Below are 10,443 nucleotides of genomic sequence, written 5' to 3' on the forward strand. Positions count from 1 at the left end.
CTTAGGTTTATGAAACATGAAACAAATAGAGTTTTGACACAATTAAGACTTTGTGTGGATAGTGACTTGGATGATTGTTTTCTTTTAGACAAATGTTTTTGCAAAGTGTTTGAGGATAATGATGTGTTTTTAGTCTACTCTTGGCAAGCAAGTATCAAGCAAAGCAAACATAATGATCAAATGAATTTTAGCTCAAAGACATTGATGCTCATGTACAACATTCTTAAGGTTGGCAATGACAATAGTCATTGGATCCCAATCAGTTTCCCAGCTATACTTACCCAGAGCAGACACTTAGATGCTTGACCCCATTGGTTCCCCTCCATAACACTCACTTCTTTGGGACAACCAAGCATCAATTCCCATGAAAAATCCTCATGGAAAACTTTGTGTCTCTACTAAGGGCCATAAAAATATGGGTGGCTTCGGAGGTCCGACCTCCTGCATAGTGACTAGAAGGTTTTTGGCCACTATACACAAGGTGTTTAGTATGTCTTCTTGTTAGGAGCTACCCTTTGCAGTTGCGCAAGAGCAATTGACACTTATAGCCCAACGAAGAACCAAGAAGTTAGTAGTCATGCAAGTGTGATTGAGTTCTCTAGGATCCTACTAAGCACCCAATGTGAGAGTGAACTCTCATATAGCCCCAACCATTGACCCTTTCATCATCAATGGCCTTTTTATTATAGTGAGTTGTGAACCCCAGGTCCAGGTGTACTCACTTGGGTCATTCCCCTTTTACCTTCTCAAAGAGAAAGTTGGGAGGGCAGATGCGCTAAAGGTAAGCATGCAACAAACATGAAAAACTTGGAGGGTCTAGATTTCTGATTGTCTAGCTAGATGAGAGCATACTCTCCTACCTTTATGTTTTTCACAAAACATAAAAGACAATGGTTCATTTATCCTTTAATTAAATCTAGGTGCCTAGTTAAGAAAATACACAATATTTGGTTCGAACTTCTAGGCTGTTGGCATTATGTGAACTGGTATGAGGACATAATAACATTCTATGTTGTCATTGATGTCAATATGTTGAAGAGGTGAGAACCGACATATGTGAGAACCGGTATAACACTATGAACCAACATTTGTGCCAAAGTGAAGTGGTGTGTTTGTTCAAGGTGAACCAGCATATGGTTATGGGAACCGACACATGGAAGCATTGTATGACTACCGATTGGTAGTCTCAACTTCAGGGTTTCTAGTTGAAGTTCTTGAAGCCTATGTGGCTCAACCGGTGACTTTGTGTGATGAGTTAGCATGGTAACGAAGAACAGATTGTGTTGCCACGTAAGCCTTATGCACGTGAAGGATCTTGCATGAAGGAGATTGTTCCTATCTACCTCGTGAATGTGCAAAGTCTGTAAATGGTGATAATGTATGATGGGTTATCAGCCTCTATGAAATTGGTGGAAAATGGAGAATGTCTTGAGATTGGATCAAGAACTATTGCATTTAATGCAGTGTGCTCAACAGTCAGGATTGAACCATTTGAATTTCTTAACCTAATAGGTTTAGGGTTTAGGGTTTATGCTACCGACCTATCTATTTTCCTATAAGGTTGATTTTGTGTCTCTTTCTGAGGTTGTTGGAAAAAGTTGTGTGTGTATATCCAAGAGAAGGGATATGTGATTCTTGCTAGACCAAAAGGAGAGAAGTGATACCTGTAGAGTGTAAGTGCAGAAGGTGAAGAGGAGCTTAAGCAGATCTGCATTGGCATTGAGTGTTGTTACCATATCATTGTAATACCTGTTGATCTTTAACCACCTCAACAGTTGAAAAATCCCTTAACAGGGTAGCTTTAACCAACTTGCTATAAATCCTTTAATAGGGTGACTCAAAACAATTGAGTTCTTGAAATCCTCTCAAAAGGTAACCCTTAACCGGGTATTCTTGCCATCCCTTAACCAGGTAATCCCTAATAGGATCAGTTCCTAACAGAACCTACTGTATCAGTCTTTAACCAGACAAGGCTCCTAATAGAGTGGACTTATAAAGAGTTCAAAAATAAGCTTGTGGGTATTCATCCCCACCGTGGTTTTTCCCTATTGGGTTTCCACATGAAAAATATATGTGTCATGTGTGATGTCTTCTTCATGTGATGCTTTGTTGTTTTCTGTCAAGTAGTGAATCATGTTGATCTAGTTGCTCATATGTATATCTTTGATGGTAGATTACTTGTTCATGTATTAGGGTGAAATGGAAATGAAGTGTTAGAGTATATGAGAAGATAGGTATTAACCGGTTTATGCTTGTCTCAGTTATTCTGGGTTTTTGCCGGTAGTACTCTATTTTAGGATCTGTGCTACTGTTTGTCTGTCAATGTACACTGTCTGCTGACAAACTTGTTTAAGAGTGTTTTTTTGTCTGTACTGATTCACCCCCCCTCTCAGTACCGGTTTGGTACTATTCTTTCATTGTTGAGTTATCAATTAGTATCAGAGCGTCCTCCAGGTCCTCTATGTTACAAGCTTAACCACTTGAGGTAAAGATCCCAGTCTAATGATGAAGAGGGAAGGTCCAAAGTTTAATAGAGAAAATTTTAGTATATGGAAAGACAAAATGAAGATATACATCAGAAGCATGGGTGCTTAGCACTGGAGCTATGTTGAGAATTCCTATGTTGCCCCTACCGGTACTCTCACTGATGACCAAAAGAGAGAGATACATGAGAATGGGCAAGTCATGGAAGCCCTAATTAGTAGTTTATCTGACATTGAGTTTATTGATGTCCAAGATAAGGAAAATCCCAAAGAGGTATGGGATACTCTTGAAAATATCTATGCTGGTGATGAGCATGTAAAGCAAGATAAGGAAGAAAGCCTTAGAGGGAAGTTTGAAGATATGCAGATGGTTGAAGGTGAGAGCATTCAATGGTATGGAATAAGAATCAAAACTGTTGTTGGAGATATCAAGAGTGCAGGTGGTAAAATAGAAGATTGCACTATGGTAAGCAAAGTCCTGAGATCCCTATTATCGGTCTATGTGTAAAGCGGAAAAATCACGATCGAACCCTAGTTGCTCTCCCCTCTTCCAACTCCAAGGAGAGAGAAGGGAGGTTCGCTAGGATTCGATGGTTTTCACTTAGGGGGGAGACTTTACATTCAAAAGAGGGGTTGAAACCCACAAGATCCAATCCCACGCAATGCAAGATTGGATGCTAAATGAGTTTCAAGGGTTAAGACAGCAAGGCTACCCTCTTTTGTAAAGAATGTGCATAGAAGAATTAAGCTAGGAATGCATAGAAAGTGACAAAGATTCACTTTATAAACTGAGATAGGGATACAGTATGAAGCTGCGGACCTGGAATTAGCAGTAAAATGTCGATACGGCGCTGTCCTACAAATTTGAGCAAAAGTTATCGGGACGATGGCGCCTGGCGCCACGGTCCTCCAAAAAATCCGCGAAACGAAGGGGGATCTGTTCGTCTCTGCACAAGGATTCCAGATCTTCAATCTCAGCCGCGTACCTACAACCTACACACAGAAAAGCGAAGACGATTGGGGGGTTAGGGATTAGGGGTTTGCCTTTAGGTCAAACCTCGGTTTTGGAATTAACTAAGAAATGAGCAAGAGCTGTAAATGTAAATGACTGTAAAACAAGTACTAATACCTTGTTCTAAGGATGTTTGTATCCTTATGTGCGAAGGTTTAGATGTTGTATGTTGTATGTTGTAGTAGTATGTGATCTCCTCTTCAATGGTTGAATCCTTGTCTTGAATGCAACACTTAGCCTTGAATGGAGACTTAGAAGGAATGCTTGAATGCTTGAATGCTTGAGTATAGTTTCCACGCCTTTTTCATCATGTATGTGTTATCTTTAAATGAGAGAGAAAAATTTAGTTTATATACTTGTCAATTAGGGCTGATAGACTGATTTTCCCGACCTTAGGCCGACCAGGAAAGTTAATTTCCAAATTGCAAACAAAAAGACCCGAGACCCCTTAGGAGACCGGGCCCAAAATAGGACCCAGGGACCAGGGCGCTGGGCGCCCTGGTCCTGAGGGACCAGGGCACTGGGCGCTCTGGTCCCACCTCCTGGGACAATAGGGTGCAAGGAGGTTCAGGCCAGGGTACTTAAAAAATGCAGTTTTTGGTGTCGTGAGCAAGCTTCGGGGTCTCCATTCAGGTTGCGTGTTGCATCGCCATCGTGAAGACCGAAATGCAGTCGAAATTGCAAGTGTCACAATTTTAGGACGCTACATTTAGCCCCCACTTTAGCGGGAGTATGTATGCTCATACTTCCGGTAAAGTACAAGGAAACAACATTGAAAAACTTTCACCACGTCAAGGAGGCAAGACACACCAAGCCCCCAGTGGACTAAGGATCTTACGACTTCCATTGACAAAGTGAAAGGGAAGATCACGAGGGAGAACCATGACTGTCAGTAGTAAGGTTCCCTCACTATGAGTCATGCAAGAAAGATATCAAGAATTTTCAAGGCAAAGCTAAATTTGCCAAGAAATTCTCAAGTATCTTGAAAAGATATGAACGGGATGTATGCCCCCCTACGTTAAAGCGATCGTACACGCCTCACCGGGGGTGATTGCTTTAAGGTAGTGATACACATAAGAATGAGAAAGGAAAGGAGCACGTTATCGCAAGGATTTAGCCCCCAAGTGTGAGATAAGCCCAAGGATAATAGACACAAAACACAAAGCACAAGGTGACTTCGCTTTCCTTAGGGTCAGTATGCTGTATGATAAGTCATGTATATATATCATATGTATGTATGCATAATTGTTCTTCATTCCCCAATCAAGGAAGGTCACCTAGAAGAAGGGAACACATGTGTCTTTTGAGTCAACATGAGAGAGATCGAGAGATCTCAATGCTTTGCATCGTCCTCAAGTAGACAACACTAAGGACAAAAAATAGAAGAATGAGAATAACATATAAAAGAAGTAACAAAAGAGAGGAGGAGAGAATCTGCTATGCTAATGTAACTAGTCTAGCACGTCATCTACCCCCCGATCTTGCTGATCAATGTTTTGGGAAGGCAGGGAACACGCTAGAGGAGGAACATTCAACACAACAGATGGAACTATCACAAGATCCAAACAAGGGCTATGTTCATGTTCCAAGCCACATTGTTCTTGTCTAGGAGCTAGGATAAGTGCTTTAGAAAATTCATTAGATAAATGGTTATCAATATCAACAAGTTCATATTCACTATCAGAAGCAAGAGGAGTAACATTTTCATCATGAATAACATTTTCATCTATATCATCATCAAGATTTATAAAAATAGGATCTTTAACTCGCACAGGATCAAGACCATCATGCATCTTATGTTTAGGAGATTTAGGCTCAATGTCCGGCTGAGGAGAAAATGGAATAATGCTCGTTGAAGGTGTTTTTGGAGATGGCAAAGTTTGAGAAGCAGCTGCTTGAGCCCTAAGACGATGCTTTCATCGGCGTTCACGTGCAGAACGATTTTGTCTAGTCTTAGTAGGAAGTGAAGAAGATTGAGGAGGAGGAATGTTCTCATCCCTATCACTTGGGTGTTTAGGTTGTGGTCTCTTAGGCTGGATAATAGGAGAAGAAGAAGGTCTCTTCTCTCTATAAAAAGAAGGAGGAGGAACTGCTCCATATAAAGGAGGAATTTTTGGTTTAGGAAGGAGACCAAGTCCATCATGACGAGGAGGAATAGGTCTACTTTTAGGAAATTTATTAGATATAGACATAGTCACATCCATAGGGATGGGTTGGGAATCTTCTTGAGTAAAGACATTAGTTTTATCTTTCAAAGGAAGAACTTCCTTCTCAAGAATGATAGGAATGTCAAGTTTAGGTGTTCTAGGTTCACATAAAGATAGGATCATATCTGTTTTCCACTTTTGATAAGATTTGAAAAGATGATCACTTCGCGGAGGAAGGGATTGGAATTGTTTAGGCCAAAAGTAATCAAGAGGAACACTAGAGGTTCTTTCAGCTGGTTTAAAGAGGCTATGATTGACAGTAACAACTTCACCATTATGGGGAAATTTCAAACACTTATGAATAGGAGAAGCAATAGCTTTCATGGAAGATAGCCAAGGATAGCCAAGCTTCACACGAAATTGTTCGGAAGATGGAATAATAGCAAAGTTCACATCAAGGGATTTGTTATAGACCTCAATAGGCAATGTAATAGAACCAATTGCAGGAGAAGAAAATGCATCAAATAGTTTCACAATCACATCTGTTTTGTCATAAATCACTTGATTCAATTGCAAAGTAAAAAGAAATTCTTCAGTAATAACATTAACCATGCACGAAGGATCAATAAGCACTCCACGGCAAGGTGTATTCTTGACTTTTGCAACTATATATAAAGGACCATCAGGTGCCCTAATGGTTTCACTGGAATCAAATGTGATGGAAGGTTCTTTAGGGTTTTCTTGCTGCTCTACAAAGTTAATCACATTTGGAGTCATAGACACAAGACCATCAGATGAAAGAGAGGAATCATTAGTCTCAATCACATTAGAAGTATGAGAAGGTAATGGATCAGTGAAAATCTGAAGATTTTGATTAGGAGGAGCTATAGATGTATTGCCTTTATCATTCACTCCAGAAATAGAAATAGTATTATTATCAATCAAATCTTGAATTTTACCCTTTAAAGAAAAACATTTTTCAGTATCATGTCCAGGCTGACGATGAAATTGACAAAACGCTTTGTTATCAAAATAAGGTGAAGTAATCTTTGCAGGATCAATTTGTCTTATAGGAGGAAGAGTAAGCACATTTTGTTCCAATAATTTATTCATAATACTATGCAATGATTCATTCAAAGGAGTATACTTTCTTTCTTTCTCGAAAAATTTAGAAATAGGAGGCACACCTGATGCTGCATTCACATTGTTGTTGATGATGTTTTCATTGAATTTGATGGAGTCTCTGTTCGGTTTAAACTTCCCAAATGGTTGTTGACTGCTATCACCCTTATCACTCAGAGCCATAGGATGTGATTGTTCCATTTGACTCACAGTCAGTTGATAATTGTGAAGAGCTGCACACAACTGTTGGAAAGAAGTAAACTCAGAAAACAGAAGTTTGTCTCGAATATCTTTTTGCAAATTAGAAATAAAGATTCTTTGAATATCATTGTCAGGCACTGGAAAAGAAATTTGAGCATACAAATGCTTATATCTACCAATGAAATCAGTCACTTTTTCTTTAACACCTTGTTGACAATGCATTAAATCAATCAAAGTAACTTTAGGACTTATATTGTTTTGAAATTGTTGAATGAAAGCATTTGCAAGTTGTTCGAAAGAAGTAATAGAATAGGAAGGCAACGAGCAATACCATTGTAGGGCTTTGTCTCTTAATGTTGTAGTGAATAGTTTTGCAAGCAACCTTTGGTCATAAGCAAAATTAGTACAAATTGTTTGAAAAGTCTTAACATGTGTTAGAGGATCTCCTTTACCATTATAAAGCTCCAAATGTGGGATTTCAACATGTTTAGGAGGGATAGCTCGAACAATGTCAAGAGAAAGTGGGCTCGCAACATCAAATGTGGGCACACTAAACTTAGATTGATTCATAGAGGCAATTTGTTGCTGTAAAGAAGAGACAGTTTGTGCAAGATTGTTAATGGTCGCTTCAGTCGAAGGGTTCATATTAGATGTGTTAGATTGAGATGGAGGTGTTATGTTATTGAAAGAAGGTAAAGAGTAAGGTGGTGGGACCCTATGATAATTAGTCATAGGAGATGATTGGACAGGAGGAACACTACAAGGAGGAATGGAATGATTAAATGAATTGCCCCCTTGCATCATGTTCATTTGTGAAGATGTAATAGGAACACTCATTGAAGGAGTGAATGAAGAAGTCGGATTGAATGAAGGAATAGGGTTAATTGAAAAGGAAGGATTTCCCCCATGACTAGTGATCACAGGAGAAATGTCTTGTGTAGAAGTAGCCATTATGTTTGATGTAAAGGTAGGTATGCTAGCAATAGAAGTCATCAAAGGAATAGAATGATTGACTCGTGTAGGAGGTTGTGTATAACCTAAAGTTTCGGCACAACTCTTCATAGGCATCACATTCGAATTCACAATGTGTGAAATACCACGCAAAATATCAATTCCATTCTTATCACTTTGAAGCATACGTTTTAGACCCTCAATTAAAGGAAGAGCTTGACTATCAGGGTACTCATGAGACATCCATTGGTGAAAACCGTCAAATTGGTTATCTAATTTTGAAAGTTGTTCTACAGAAACCTCATGGAGAGCTTCTTCATCATTAGGAGGATTAGAGGAATTACCCATGTTCTCGTTAAAAAGGCTATTCAAATTAGGTTCCATCTCCTCGGTAATTAAACCTCGGAAAGACTTAATTCTACGGCTTCGTCTAACGGGAATAGTGTAAGTAGGGCTTATTGTTGTAAAACTCATGCACTACAGAAGGAGAGAAAATTTTGATTTTAGAGGTAGCAATTTTCAGTAAAATCAGCCAATCTTCTGGATTTAAGCTGTTAAATGCAATCACGACAGTCTCCTGAAATTTCGAAAAAAATGTCCGGGACCGTGGCGCTCGGAGTGCAACACGGTCCTTGCAACTTTTTTCAAAATTTGCAGGGATGAAAGGTATGATGATTTTAAAGCCAATCTGAAAAAAATTGAGTGATTTTACGATCTGTAGATAGGCCAAATTAAAGTTGCAATCTCAAAATTGAACCCTACCCAGATTGTCGAAAAATGCAAAATTTGAATTTTGAAAAAAAGAGGGAAACTGAAATTTTGAATTTTATGATTTTAGAGGGAATGTCAAGAGTAATGCAAATTTTGAAATTTAAAAATTGACTCAATTTCACGCAAAATTCAATTTTGAAAGCGGAAATCAAAGTTGTTGTAATTAAGCACTTAATTTCAAAAGTCACAAAATGCAAGAATTTGAATAAAGCACTGAAATTTTTAATGAATGTTAACGCACTTTTCAGATTTAGGACAGTAAGAACACAATTTTGACACAAAATTTCAGTTTCAATGATTTTTGAATGTTTAAAAGCGTTAATCCAAGCAATCACAAGACCAACTTTGACTGTAATTTTGAAGGTGTTAAAATTGATAAAATCAGCCAAAATTCTGGATTTTAGCAGAAAAATACAGTAAGATCTCGCTCCCGAAATTTCAAAAAAAATGTCGGGGACGATGGCGCTCGGCGCCACGGTCCTCGCAACTTTTTTCCAAATTTTCAGGGATGAAAGATATTGTGATTTTATTGCGGAATCCAAAGTTACAGCTGATTTGGAGATGTTTTGATCAGTGAAATTGTCGGACAAAGGTTGGATCAAGAGGGTTTCAAAAATTAGGGTTTTGACACTTAAACACTTAATTTTCAAAATTAAAGCATAGATATGAATTGATAATTTGTAATAGAAGGATAGATCTGAAACAAGCATTAACAATTAAAAATTTCACAAGTTTAATTACTAAAAAGAAATTTTAGGGTTTTTATGCAATCACCTCTAAAATTTTGCAAAAGATCAAACATGGAAATGTAATCAATTTTTTCAGATCTAAGCATGAAAAATCAGAAAGGATGTTCACGTCGGGTTCACCAAAATGTAAAGCGGAAAAATCGCGATCAAACCCTAGTTGCTCTCCCCTCTTCCAACTCCAAGGAGAGAGAAGGGAGGTTTGCTAGGATTCGATGGTTTTCACTTAGGGGGGAGACTTTACATTCAAAAGAGGGGTTGAAACCCACAAGATCCAATCCCACGCAATGCAAGATTGGATGCTAAATGAGTTTCAAGGGTTAAGACAGCAAGGCTACCCTCTTTTGTAAAGAATGTGCATAGAAGAATTAAGCTAGGAATGCATAGAAAGTGACAAAGATTCGCTTTATAAACTGAGATAGGGATACAGTATGAAGCTGCGGACCTGGAATTAGCAGTAAAATATCGATACGGTGCTGTCCTGCAAATTTGAGAAAAAGTTGTCGGGACGATGGCGCTCGGTGCCACGGTCCTCCGAAAAATCCGCGAAATGAAGGGGGATCTGTTCGTCTCTGCACAAGGATTCCAGATCTTCAATCTCAGCCGCGTACCTACAACCTACACACAGAAAAGCGAAGACGATTGGGGGGTTAGGGATTAGGGGTTTGCCTTTAGGTCAAACCCCGGTTTTGGAATTAACCAAGAAATGAGCAAGAGCTGTAAATGTAAATGACTGTAAAACAAGTACTAATACCTTGTTCTAAGGATGTTTGTATCCTTACGTGCGAAGGTTTAGATGTTGTATGTTGTATGTTGTAGTAGTATGTGATCTCCTCTTCAATGGTTGAATCCTTGTCTTGAATGCAACACTTAGCCTTGAATGGAGACTTAGAAGGAATGCTTGAATGCTTGAATGCTTGAGTATAGTTTCCACGCCTTTTTCATCATGTATGTGTTATCTTTAAATGAGAGAGAAAAATGTAGTTTATATACTTGTCAATTAGGGCTGA

The sequence above is a fragment of the Cryptomeria japonica genome, chromosome 2 (assembly GCF_030272615.1).
Source record: "Cryptomeria japonica chromosome 2, Sugi_1.0, whole genome shotgun sequence".
In the NCBI taxonomy this organism is placed as follows: domain Eukaryota; kingdom Viridiplantae; phylum Streptophyta; class Pinopsida; order Cupressales; family Cupressaceae; genus Cryptomeria; species Cryptomeria japonica.